We start from the raw sequence: 13,100 nt of genomic DNA, 5'->3' as shown, positions 1-13,100 counted from the left end.
CACCAGCCTCCTCTTACCTTTAGTGTATCTACATATCAACCACTGATGCTACAGCAAATGGGCTCTATATAGGGAAGTTCATCTTGATAGACACATTCTGATCAGTCACAGGAGCCAGTCTGACCAATGACATTGAGAAATGGCACCCTATTCCCTATGAAGTGCACTACTTTTGACAACCAGTGCCCACTAAGAGGTGCCAGTCCAACCAATGACATTGAGAAGTGACACCCTTTTCATTATGTGCACTACTTTTCTCTCTGCCCACTGTAATTCAGTTAATTGCCTTTAAATGTTTTAACTTGGGTCAAACGTTTCGGGTACCCATCCACAAGCTTCCCACAATAAGTTGGGGAAATTTTGGCCAATTCCTCCTGAAAAAGGTGGTGTAACTGAGTCAGGCTTATAGGCCTTCTTGCCCGCACACACTTTTTCAGTTCTACCCACAAATTCTCTATAGGATTGAGATCAGGGCTTTGTGATGGCCACTCCAATACTTTGACTTTGTTGTCCTTAAGCCATTTTGCCACAACTTTGGATGTATGGTTGGGGTCATTGTCCATTCGGAAGAACCATTTGCGACCAAGCTTTAACTTCCTGACTGATGTCACTTCAATATATCCACATCATTTTCCTGCCTCATGATGCCATAAATTTTGTGAAGTGCACCAGTCCCTCCTGCAGCAAAGCACCCCCACAACATGATGCTGCCACCTCCGTGCTTCACGGGTGGGATGGTGTTCTTCGGCTTGTAAGCCTCCACCTTTTCCTCCAAACATAACGATGGTCATTATGGCAAAACAGTTCTATTTTGTTTCATCAGACCAGAGGACATTTCTCCAAAAAGTACGATCTTTGTGCCCATGTGCAGTTGCAAACCGTAGTCGGACTTTTTTTTATGGCGGTTTTGGAGCAGTGGCTTCTTCCTTGCTGCGCGGCCTTTCAGGTTATGTCAATATAAGACTAGTTTTACTGTGGATATAATAGATACTTTTGTACCTGTTTCCTCCAGCATCTTCACAAGGTGCTTTGCTGTGGTTCTGGGATTGATTTGCACTTTTCGCATCAAAGTACGTTCTTCTCTACACGTCTCCTTCCTGAGTGGTATGACGGCTGCGTGGTCTCATGGTGTTTATAAATGCGTACTATTGTTCGTACAAATGAACGTGTTACCTTTAGACGTTTGGAATTGGTCACAAGGATGAACCAGACTTGTGGAGGTCTACAATTGTTTATCTGAAGTCTTGGCTGATTTCTTTCGATTTTTCCATGATGTCAAGCAAAGAGGCGCTGAGTTTGAAGGTAGGCCTTGAAATACATCTAAAGTTTACACCTCCAATTGCCTCAAATGATGTCAATTAGCCTATCAGAAGCTTCTAAAGCCATGACATAATTTTCAGAAATTTTCCAAGCTGTTTAAAGGCACAGTTAACTTAGTGTATGTAAACTTCAGACCCACTGGAATTGTGATACAGTGAATTATAAATGAAATAATCTGTCTGTAAACAATTGTTGGAAAAGTGACTTGTGTCATGCACAAAGTAGATGTCCTAACCGACTTGCCAAAACTATAGTTTGTTAACAAGACATTTGTGGAGTGGTTGAAAAACGAGTTTTAATGACTCCAACCTAAGTTTATGTAAACTTCCAACTGCAACTGTACACAGCTGGCATGGTCTGGAACTAACATACAGCACTGACACATTGTCATACTGCTCTAACACCATTATGCTGACTGCACCTATTCGATACACACAGATATTCACACACCAACCCTACACACACTCTTCCCAGGCACGTGAACCACATTCTAACCAGTAACCATTTTGACCAGTAACCAAGACAGACAGTTGTGCCGTTTAGGTTGCAAAATAGTTGGGAAGAGATTTTCGATGGACTGATTTCATGGCACGTGGTTTATGAATTGACACACAAAATGACACTGGATTCAAAACGTTATTATTATTTTTTTTAAATTTGAATTATTATACAAAATTCATGCAACCAATAGAAGGTTATATAAACTCAGCAAAAAAAAAATCCAAATAACTTCACAGATCTTCCTTGTAATGGGTTTAAACACTGTTTTCCGTACTTGTTCAATGAACCATAAACAATTAATGAACATGCACCAGTGGAACGTCGTTAAGACACTAACAGCTTACAGACGGAAGGCAATTAAGGTCACAGTTATGAAAACTTAGGACAATAAAGAGGCCTTTCTATTGACTCTGAAAAACACCAAAAGAAAGATGCCCAGGGTCCCTGCTCATCTATGTGAATGTGCCTTAGGCATGCTGCAACGATGCATGAGGACTGCAGATGTGGCGGGGTAATAAATTGCAATGTCCGTACTGTGATACGCCTAAGACAGCGCTACAGGGAGACAGGACGGACAGCTGATCGTCCTCACAGTGGCAGACCACGTGTAACAACACCTGCACAGGATTGGTACATCAGAACATCACACCTGCGGGACAGGTACAGGATGGCAACAACAACTGCCCGAGTTACACCAGAAATCCCTCCATCAGTGCTGACTGTCCCCAATAGGCTGAGAGAGGCTGGACTGAGGGCTTGTAGGCCTGTTGTAAGGCAGGTCTTCACCAGACATCACCGGCAACCACGTCGCCTATGGGCACAAACCCACTGTCGCTGGACCAGACAGGACTGGCAAAAAGTGCTCTTCTCTGACGAGTCGCGGTTTTGTCTCACAAGGGGTGATGGTCGGATTCGCGTTTATCGTCAAAGGAATGAGGATTACTCCGAGGTCTGTACTCTGGTGCAGGATCGATTTGCAGGTGGAGGGTCCGTCATGGTCTGGGGCAGTGTGTCACAGCATCATCGGACTGAGCTTGTTGTCATTACAGGCAATCTCAACTCTGTGCATTACATGGAAGACATCCTCCTCCCTCATGTGGTACCCTTCTTGCAGGCTCATCCTGACATGACCCTCCAGCAGGACAATGCCACCAGCCATACTGCTCATTCTGTGCATGATTTCCTGCAAGACAGGAATGTCAGTGTTCTGCCATGGCCAGCGAAGAGCCCGGATCAATCCCATTGAGCACATTTGGGACCTGTTGGACCGGAGGGTGTAGGCTAGGGCCATTCCCCCCATAAATGTCCTGTAACTTGCAGGTGCCTTGGTGGAAGAGTGGGGTAACACCTCACAGCAAGAACTGGCAAATCTGGTGCAGTCCATGAGGAGGAGATGCACTGCAGTACTTAATGCAGCTGGTGGCCACACCAGATATTGACTGTTACTTTTGATTTTTAACCCCCTTTGTTCAGGGACACATTATTCCATTTCTGTAAGTCACATGTCTGTGGAACTTGTTCAGTTTATATCTCAGTTGTTGAATCTTATGTTCATAGACATATTTACACATGTTAAGTGTGCTGAAAATCAACTCAATTGGCCGTGAGAGGACGTTTCTTTTTTGCTGAGTTTATATGAGGGATACATCCATCCCAGCTCTGCAGATGTTGCTGCGAAGAGACAGAATTATTAGATCACTTGTTTTGGTACTGTCCATATGTAGATTGTTTTTGGTTGCAAGTTCAGGAATGGTTGAAAAATCACATTTACCTCCAGATCAGTGTGATCTGAAAAGTTTTCGTCAATCCACCAATAATACTCTGAGCAAAGGTGTTTATCTTTAATTTACATTCTGTAGAAACTATGAGAATAGAAAGGTTCAAAACTTTTGTAAAATATATATGGAAGCTAGAAATCAAACCTGGATGCTCTTCAGAGACAGATGGGAGGGTTGATGGTAGCTGAAGGCTGGGACTAAAAACAAACACAAGATATCTAATGTAAAATGTACCATGTCCGTAAAACTAATATAGTATGTATAAGCAGGAAGTAGAAGTCTAAGTATTGTTGTCCATTAGTTTACTCCAATTAGGTGAGGGGTGGTAGGGTTAGGGGAAAATCATATAAAAAAATCATGGGGGATTGGAAATTATGCAGACAATTACATTGATATAAGCCACAATCTATCTGTAATATTAAAGCTGATCTACCCCCTAAAAAAAGACAGAGTTTCTGTTGACTTTAGAAGTCTCTGAGGGACGGCTCATTCATTAGATATTACACAGACACATTGCTTCACTAGAGAGCACACAGACACACAGCTTCACTAGATAGCATGACACACAGCTTCATTAGTTAGCAGACAGACACACAGCTTCACTAGATAGCACACACACACACAGCTTCATTAGTTAGCACACAGAAACACAGCTTCATTAGTTAGTACACACACACACACACACAGCTTCATTCTATAGTATGCACACACACTGTTTCATTAGATAGCACACACACACACACACACACACACACACACACAGCTTAATTAGTTAGCACACAGACACACAGCTTCATTAGATAGCACACACACAGCCTCATTAGTTAGTACATAGACACAGCTTCATTATATAGCACACACACAGCTTAATTAGTTAGTACATAGACACAGCTTCATTAGATAGCACACACACAGCCTCATTAGTTAGTACATAGAAACAGCTTCATTAGATAGCACACACACAGCTTAATTAGTTAGTACATAGAAACAGCTTCATTAGATAGCACACACACAGCTTCATTAGTTAGTAGACAGACACACAGCTTTATTGGATAGCACAGACACACTTCATTAGAGAGTATACAGACACACTTGCTTCATTAATGAAGGTCATTTCTCATTAGACCTGGGCTGCACAACGCTGGACGTCTGCCAAGAAGACCAGTGCAGGATGAGAGAGACGAAGGGGGAAGGTTGGTGAAGGATTGCAGCTGCTCTACCCCTCTCCCTTTCACTTTATTTCTTGCTCTCTTGCTGTTTAGGGAGAGTTTGACAGGGGTGTGTGAGTACAATACTGTATGTGGGGGTCTGGATCTTAAACTCGTGGGTCGTTTGGGGGTGGCCGGGCGAGGTTTGCAAGGGTCGCGGGCAACGGGTACTGGCATGTTGCATCTGTCTGCTAAAGCCAAGGGGAGGCGCCATTTTGAATAAGAAGTCTCCCTCTCTCCATTTTGAAGACTGGGGGAAAGAGGGGGAATTGCACATATCTTTCTCGTGCACACACACATTCAAATATACATATAGTGATGGAACCATGTGTTTTTGGAGTCTCAGAAGTAGGAGATATTTACCTTGTAAACCTGGAGGAAAATAGATGTTTAGACCTATGGGTTAACATGATTTACATCCTATATACGTTGAATTAACACCACTGTGAAACACAGCCCTGATGTAGCAGCACGGTTCACCAGTTCTCATTAGAAAGTGTGATAAATTGTGGGTGAGTTGCTGAGGGATTAGCACCTGTTACCTCTGTCCCTCTGCAGCCACTAACACGCTAGCCACTCCTTTTCTGTCACTTCCATTAGCATCTCCTCTTAGCCTCACAGACTCGATGTCTACAGATCGATCCGGGGGCTGGCTTGTCAGTAACGCTGGGCCGCTCAGTAACTGTGGGCCCTTCATTGGCTCCTTCATTTCATTGTGGGTGACATGCACTCTTAGGACTTCTGGTAATTAGTGTAAATGCAATTCAGCCGTGCAACGAGGCAGCGATATCGCTTACTACTGGCTAATCAAAAACAGGCTAATGACTTGGCAATTAAAAGGCTCCAATGTGTGAATTAAATATGCAGCTAGATGGTACTAGATCAGTAATGCAGTCAATAGTTCTATACAAATTTTCATATAATCAACTTACCAGTTTCATCAAGTTTGAAAATCAAACTTTTTCTAACATGTGTACCATGAGGAATAAGCGTGATCAGAAAATGGCTGATTGACAGACACCTGATAGATTCTGCTATCATTCACTCCCACAACACCATAGAAGTCTCATTAAAATTTATATTGATGGTTGACATCTAGTGGAACCCCTAGGCAGTGCAACATCAATATCTCAAGGGGATTTCATTGGGGACTCATTGGTGAATACATACAAAGCTCAGATTTCTCACTTCCTGTTTTGATTTCTCCTCAGGATTTTGCTTGCCATATGAGTTCTGTTATACTCAGACATCATTCAAACAGTTTTAGGAACTTTAGAGTGTTTTATATCAATACTAATAATAATATGCATTTATTAGCAACTAAGACTGACGAGCAGGCCGTTTACTTTGGGAAACTTATTAATCCAAGATACTCAATACTGCCCCCCAGTCATAAGTTAAGAGCATAAAAATATATACAAATCTATGCAAAAAATATAAAGGTCTAATTTAACGACGTAACAGTTGGGAAAGGAGGAGAAATTGATAAGGAAATGACTATAAACATCTTTCATCTTTATTTCTTGAAAATAACACGATATCAAAAGGTAAATTCTGTTATTATTAATACCAGTACAAACATGTATCTAACAATGAATATACAGGACAGAGCATGACAACGATGATGTTTGGAAGTTGAGGATTATAGTTTGAAACTGAAACACATAAAACCTTTAAACACCACATATTACTGTTGATATCCAAGAAACGGCAGAAGAGAAGAAGAGAAAAGAAAGTGGGAGAAAGAGAGAGAACTTAGAGTTTTTAAGGAGGACTTTAGTTTCAGGGTGCACAGTCTGATATAAAGAGACTCTTGATAACAATGACATGTCTTCTGCTGTGGGGATTGGCACCAGCTAGCACATCAGTAATAGGACAAGGAGTTTTCCAGACTATTTGGCCTGACCAGGAAAAACTCAGGTCCCTGGTTATAGGCTATGGAGGTTTATCCTGGTCAGGTCACATGGTCTGGAAAAACTCAGGGCCTTAATTGTCCCGGTTGTCCTTCCAGTTTGAAAGCATGTGCCAGCGGCCAGTCTCCAATAAATAAAAGGCAATAGTGTCCAAGGCTCAGAGACATGGCACATAGCGAGGACCAGGAGGTTTCATAAACACTTCACATGGGCAGTAGAAACTGATTTAGTGTTCTCTGCTCAGGACAACGACCATGTGTGGATGAGTGGGTGGGTGGTACACTTATCTTTCTAATGTGCATAAATACTATTTATTTTAAATCACTCTTTAAACATCTGTATATAAAACAACACCCCAAAATGACATCTATTATTTGGAATTGAAAAGGCACTGAGGGCACTGACGAAAAGGCACTGACGACACAGCCATGTAAAAATAACAATTACCACAATAGTATGAGGGATATGTATCGCTGTACTGTCACCAGCCCAAGGCTTAAAGCACTGGCTCCTCAATGACAACGGGAGGGTGTTCCCCTCACTCTGCATCATACACCTGTAGGACCAGGAGTTTCCTGATCATGTGACCTTACCAGGAAAAACTCATGGTCCTAGTTACAGTCTATAACGACGATTCAGAGAAGACCCTAGTTACAGCCTATAACAACGACTCAAAGACCCAAAGACCCTAGTTACAGCCTATAACAACAAAGACTCAAAGACCCTAGTTACAGCCTATAACAACGACTCAAAGACCCTAGTTACAGCCTATAACAACGACTCAAAGACCCTAGTTACAGCCTATAACAACGACTCAAAGGCCCTAGTTACAGACTATAACAACGATTCAGAGAAGACCCTAGTTACAGTCTATAACGACGACTCAGAGACCCTAGTTACAGCCTATAACAATGACTCAAAGACCCTAGTTACAGCCTATAACAACGACTCAAAGACCTTAGTTACAGCCTATAACAACGACTCAAAGACCCTAGTTACAGTCTATAACAACGACTCAGACCCTAGTTACAGCCTATAACGACGACTCAAAGACCCTAGTTACAGTCTATAACGACGACTCAGAGACCCTAGTTACAGCCTATAACAACGACTCAAAGACCCTAGTTACAGTCTATAACGACGACTCAGAGACCCTAGTTACAGTCTATAACGACGACTCAGAGACCCTAGTTACAGACTATAACAACGACTCAGAGACCCTAGTTACAGACTATAACAACGACTACAGAACGACCCTAGTTACAGCCTATAACAACGACTAGACGACTCAAAGACCCTAGAACGACTCAGAGACCCTAGTTACAGCCTATAACAACGACTGAGAGACCCTAGTTACAGACTCAAAGACCCTAGTTACAGACCCTACAGTCTATAACAACGACTCAGAGACCCTAGTTACAGCCTATACAGAGACCCTAGTTACAGCCTATAACAACGACTCAGAGACCCTAGTTACAGACTATAACAACGACTGAGAAGTCAGAGACCCTAGTTACAGTCTATAACAACGACTCAGAGACCCTAGTTACAGACTATAACAACGACTCAGAGACCCTAGTTACAGACTATAACAACGACTCAGAGACCCTAGTTACAGACTATAACAACGACTTCCTAGTTACAGGCTGTTACAACGACTCAGAGACCCTAGTTACAGTCTATAACAACGACTCAGAGACCCTAGTTACAGCCTATAACAACGACTCAGAGACCCTAGTTACAGACTAGTTACACAACGACTCAGAGACCCTAGTTACAGCCTATAACGACGACTCAGAGACCCTAGTTAGACTATAACAACGACTCAGAGACCCTAGTTACAGCCTATAACAACGACTAGACCCTAGTTACAGACTATAACAACGACTCAAAGACCCTAGTTACAGCCTATAACAACGACTCAGAGACCCTAGTTACAGACTGTAACAACGACTGAGAACGTCCTAGTTACAGGCTGTTACAACGACTCAGAGACCCTAGTTACAGTCTATAACAACGACTCAGAGACCCTAGTTACAGACTATAACAACGACTGAGAACGTCCTAGTTACAGGCTGTTACAAGGGCCCAATGTTTTTTCTGGTCAGTTTAAGTTATGGGGAAAAACTCCTGGCCCTACAGATGTGTCGACGATGTCCACTAGACTCAAAACCTCCAGTCCACCCCCGACATTATGTAACCCTGACATTATGCAATCCTGACCAATCCAACAGCATTATCAACTTCCATCACAATGAAACACTCCCCATTCACCATCTTCAACTGACCCCTCTCGGACATCATCAAACAGAACTCTGACAAATGAATCAACTGCCATAGAATGAATAGATTTTATTTCTGTGTGTCATACTTCTAAATACTTAGCTGAATATCTGTCCTGTGCCTCTGCTGCTGTGGTGATGGATCCAGTACCACAGTTCTGGGGCCGAGTGTATAAAGTGCCTCTCTCTGTCCATGTAATCTAATATCTAAAAGGCAAAACTGATCCCAAATCAGCACTCCTACTGGGAATTAGAGTCCCTCAAGGCTAAACTACTCCCTCTCAAAGGGAACAAAAATACACATTGTAGAACCTTCAGATAGCAGGTCAAATGAACAATGAATGAAGGATGCATTACAGGGGCTATATTAAAACGGATGAGAAATCAATATTTTACCCAAACAAAAGTTTGAGGGCACTTCTGTCACTGCTTGTATGTAATGGGCCTGAAAACACAGTGTTATTTTGTTAACCAACCCAACAGATGAGGGACCTAAAGAACGACAGAATAACTGAAAACACACAGATTAAGGTTGCAGCACATTAATAGTGTTTACTTAGCCTGGTTAAACCTGAATGAATGCAAGTGATAGCGAGCATTTACCCCCCCACCCCCTTCATGTAGACGTTAGTCAGAGAGACCGGGTTATCATCGAGGGGAAATGCATTGGCATCAACAGTCCATTCTATGCATCTGTATTTGGCAATTTGGGGGCGATAAGACTACACTCAACAGTCCCCCCAGTGTGGGTCTTCTCCCTTCTGTAGAAGGGTTTGGCATTGAGAGTGAGTGGAGGGGAGAGAGGGATGGAAGGATAACGGGATGGAAGGATCGAAGCGGCTTCGGAGGGAAGTGAGGGCTCATGGGACACGGTGGGCAGGGCTCTACATCTCATGGGAGGTCATGTGGTGTTGGGGGAGGCCGTTGGCATGGGCGACGGCGGTGTTGTTTTCGTTGAGGCGGCGGACGCGGTACACCTCATAGTGGATGCTGCTGGTGATGTCCTTGATGTTCTCCATGTGGGTCCTGACAGGGGAGAGATGGGGCTAGTTAGACATCAGCTGAGGTCCACAGAGAGATAGTTAGACATCAGCTGAGGTCCACAGAGAGATAGTTAGACATCAGCTGAGGTCCACAGAGAGATAGTTAGACATCAGCTGAGGTCCACAGAGAGATAGTTAGACATCAGCTGATGTCCACAGAGAGATAGTTAGACATCAGCTGAGGTCCACAGAGAGATAATTAGACATCAGCTGAGGTCCACAGAGAGATAGTTAGATATCAGCTGAGGTCCACAGAGAGATAGTTAGATATCAGCTGAGGTCAACAGAGAGATAGTTAGACATCAGCTGAGGTCAATATAAGGGGTTGTAATGATAAATGACACACAGACTGATTTACAGACAAACATACACACACAGACTGACAAAAGACACATTGTTCAGAAACACATTATCATACTCATACACATACAACACACACGTAGATATTTACCTAATCAGTAGATCCCGCAAATAGGCAAACTCACAATGAGCAATGTTCTCAACTGCAGAAAGGAGAGAGAAGACACATGGTAAGCGCCTCACGAGGTCAAATCAGACACCAACACACACTGATGCAGTTCTCCACTACCCCACTACATAGAACTAGTGAGAACAGTGGAGAGAGAGAGAGAGAACGAGTGAGAACAGTGGAGAGAGAGAGAGAGAGAGAGCGCTCGTGAAAACAGTGGAGAGAGAGAGAGAGCGCTTGTGAAAACAGTGGAGAGAGAGAGAAGAGAGAGAGAGAGAGAACTCGTGAAAACAGTGGAGAACTCGTGAAAACAGTGGAGAGAGAACTCGTGAAAACAGTGGAGAGAGAGAGAGCTTGTGAAAACAGTGGAGAGAGAGAGAGAGCTCGTGAAAACAGTGGAGAGAGAGAGAGAGCTCGTGAAAACAGTGGAGAGAGAGAGAACTCGTGAAAACAGTGGAGAGAGAGAACTCGTGAAAACAGTGGAGAGAGAGAGTGAACTCGTGAAAACAGTGGAGAGAGAGAGTGAACTCGTGAAAACAGTGGAGAGAGAGAGAGAGCTTGTGAAAACAGTGGAGGAGAGAGAGAGCTTGTGAAAACAGTGGAGAGAGAGAGAGCTTGTGAAAACAGTGGAGAGAGAGAGCTCGTGAAAACAGTGGAGAGAGAGAGAACTCGTGAAAACAGTGGAGAGAGAGAGAACTCGTGAAAACAGTGGAGAGAGAGAGAGAACTCGTGAAAACAGTGGAGAGAGAGAGAGAGAGAACTCGTGAAAACAGTGGAGAGAGAGAGAGAGAACTTGTGAAAACAGTGGAGACAGAGAGAAAGTGGAGAGAGAGAGAGAGAACTTGTGAAAACAGTGGAGACAGAGAGAGAGAGAGAGAGAGAGAGAGAGAGAGAGAGAGAGAGAGAGAGAGAGAGAGAGAGAGAGAACTCGTGAAAACAGAGAGAGAGAGAGAGAGAGAGAGAGAGAACTAGTTAATACTGACGACTGAACAAATTCTGTCTGTCTGACAAGACAGTCAGAGGCCGCCGGCCACTGGATGATGCGTGTCTGAATTCTAGATAATATCACAGGTCTATAGGCCAACATCAGAACCTGCCACTGCAGACACTCTGGGCTTCCTTTGCAGGAAATGAAGGTTTCCTTTAGGGAGGTTTTAATAGAAGTGGAGAAGTAGTCACCCGTCTCAGTCTGATGGTGATGTAATTAAATACTTGGTTGAAATTAGATCATTTGAAGTGTGTGATGACATTTTGAAATGGTTTGCATATAGTACTGGTAGTGATGCTGGAAATCACATCTACTACTGAGAGAGACAAGTGAACATCTATGGTTCTAGAAGTATCAGTCCAATAAAAGCCCCCAGACAACACCCCCACTGAGTTTTAGGATTAGGGGTGTATCTAGTTGTTGACCCCAGGTTCAGACCGATGCTAACCAGGTAACCAGGGGTGTGTGAGTGGAGCACAGTGGAACCCCTCAGACAACACGACACCAATCCAATGAGTGGCACTTTCAGTGGGGACAGATAGATCTGTCCTGTAGCCTCCCCTCCACCCCTCTGCCACTATGAGCCCAGAGGCCTGTACACACTGCAGCCTCTGTAGAGAGGTGTTACATGCCCTGCCTCCCTCTTCCACACAGACACATTGTAGAGCGGTAGTCTCAGCCAGCTGTATGACACAGTCAGGTGTCTCTCTGTCTGTCTGGGTTGGGGACGAGTGAAATCATCTGAGGACGAGTCCTCCCCCTCTACTCCTCCCCAAAGCTTCCTTTGTAAATCGGGAGGTGTGGGAACAAAAAATGAGAGTGAGAAGGGGCTGACCTGGGGAGCTCTGAGGTATCAGAACACACTATATATATTTTTGTAACCTTTATTATAAAGCATTGAATGCATATCATCGTATTGTATCTGCGTAGTGGCATAGAGCAGTATAGTAGATGCACTTACAGAAGTTGCAAACATAGGGAAAATGTTGAGTAGCCTCGGGTCCGGGAAAAACATGGCCTTTCAGAAACATATTTCACGCAATTCCATATCAATTTACATAGCTGAATCTTTTTTAACACCGCACAAATGATAGAAATGACAGGCTGTACTTTGACAGTGACTAAGTGAGAATCTGATAGCAATAAAAATCAATAGCTCAGGCCTAGGTCTGTGGAGACACATATTGTCCATTATGAGGAGGAAATTTATAGTCCTAAAAATTATTTACAGTTTCAGCGACTCACCCAATGATGCACAGATCACTCACTGGTGATGGCCGATGCACTGGTGCCAAAAGCCACGCCTCTCTCTCTTGTTTTACTTGGACAGATTAGAGTCTGCTCTTTTCAGCAGGAGTCATTTGCATTCCAACCTGTGTTTTTGCAGAAGGCTTGTTTTGTCTGCATGCTGTTTATTCACTAAGATTGGCAGCATCTTCCCAACTGTACGTTGTGCTTTGTTATTGGTCTACGCACAATCCACAGCGAGGAAATTAAAAAAAATAAGCTTTTCATCCTCTGTGGCTAAAGTATAGGCCTTCTAATGGTGTAGTAGGCAGCAGAATTAATGAAGAGGGAACTCAAATGAACTTTGATCG

At 43.4% G+C, this 13,100-nt stretch overlaps 1 pseudogene; it reads right to left on the bottom strand.

Moving 5' to 3' along the window:
- Positions 1-8,583: 8,583 nt before the first annotated feature.
- LOC135554580 (neuronal-specific septin-3-like) overlaps positions 8,584-13,100 on the bottom strand; it is a 148,594-nt pseudogene continuing 144,077 nt past the window's right edge.

The sequence above is a fragment of the Oncorhynchus masou genome, chromosome 14 (assembly GCF_036934945.1).
Source record: "Oncorhynchus masou masou isolate Uvic2021 chromosome 14, UVic_Omas_1.1, whole genome shotgun sequence".
Classification (NCBI taxonomy): domain Eukaryota; kingdom Metazoa; phylum Chordata; class Actinopteri; order Salmoniformes; family Salmonidae; genus Oncorhynchus; species Oncorhynchus masou.
The sequence above is the reverse complement of the archived record's forward strand: the minus strand, read 5'-3'. Positions and strand labels throughout refer to the sequence as shown.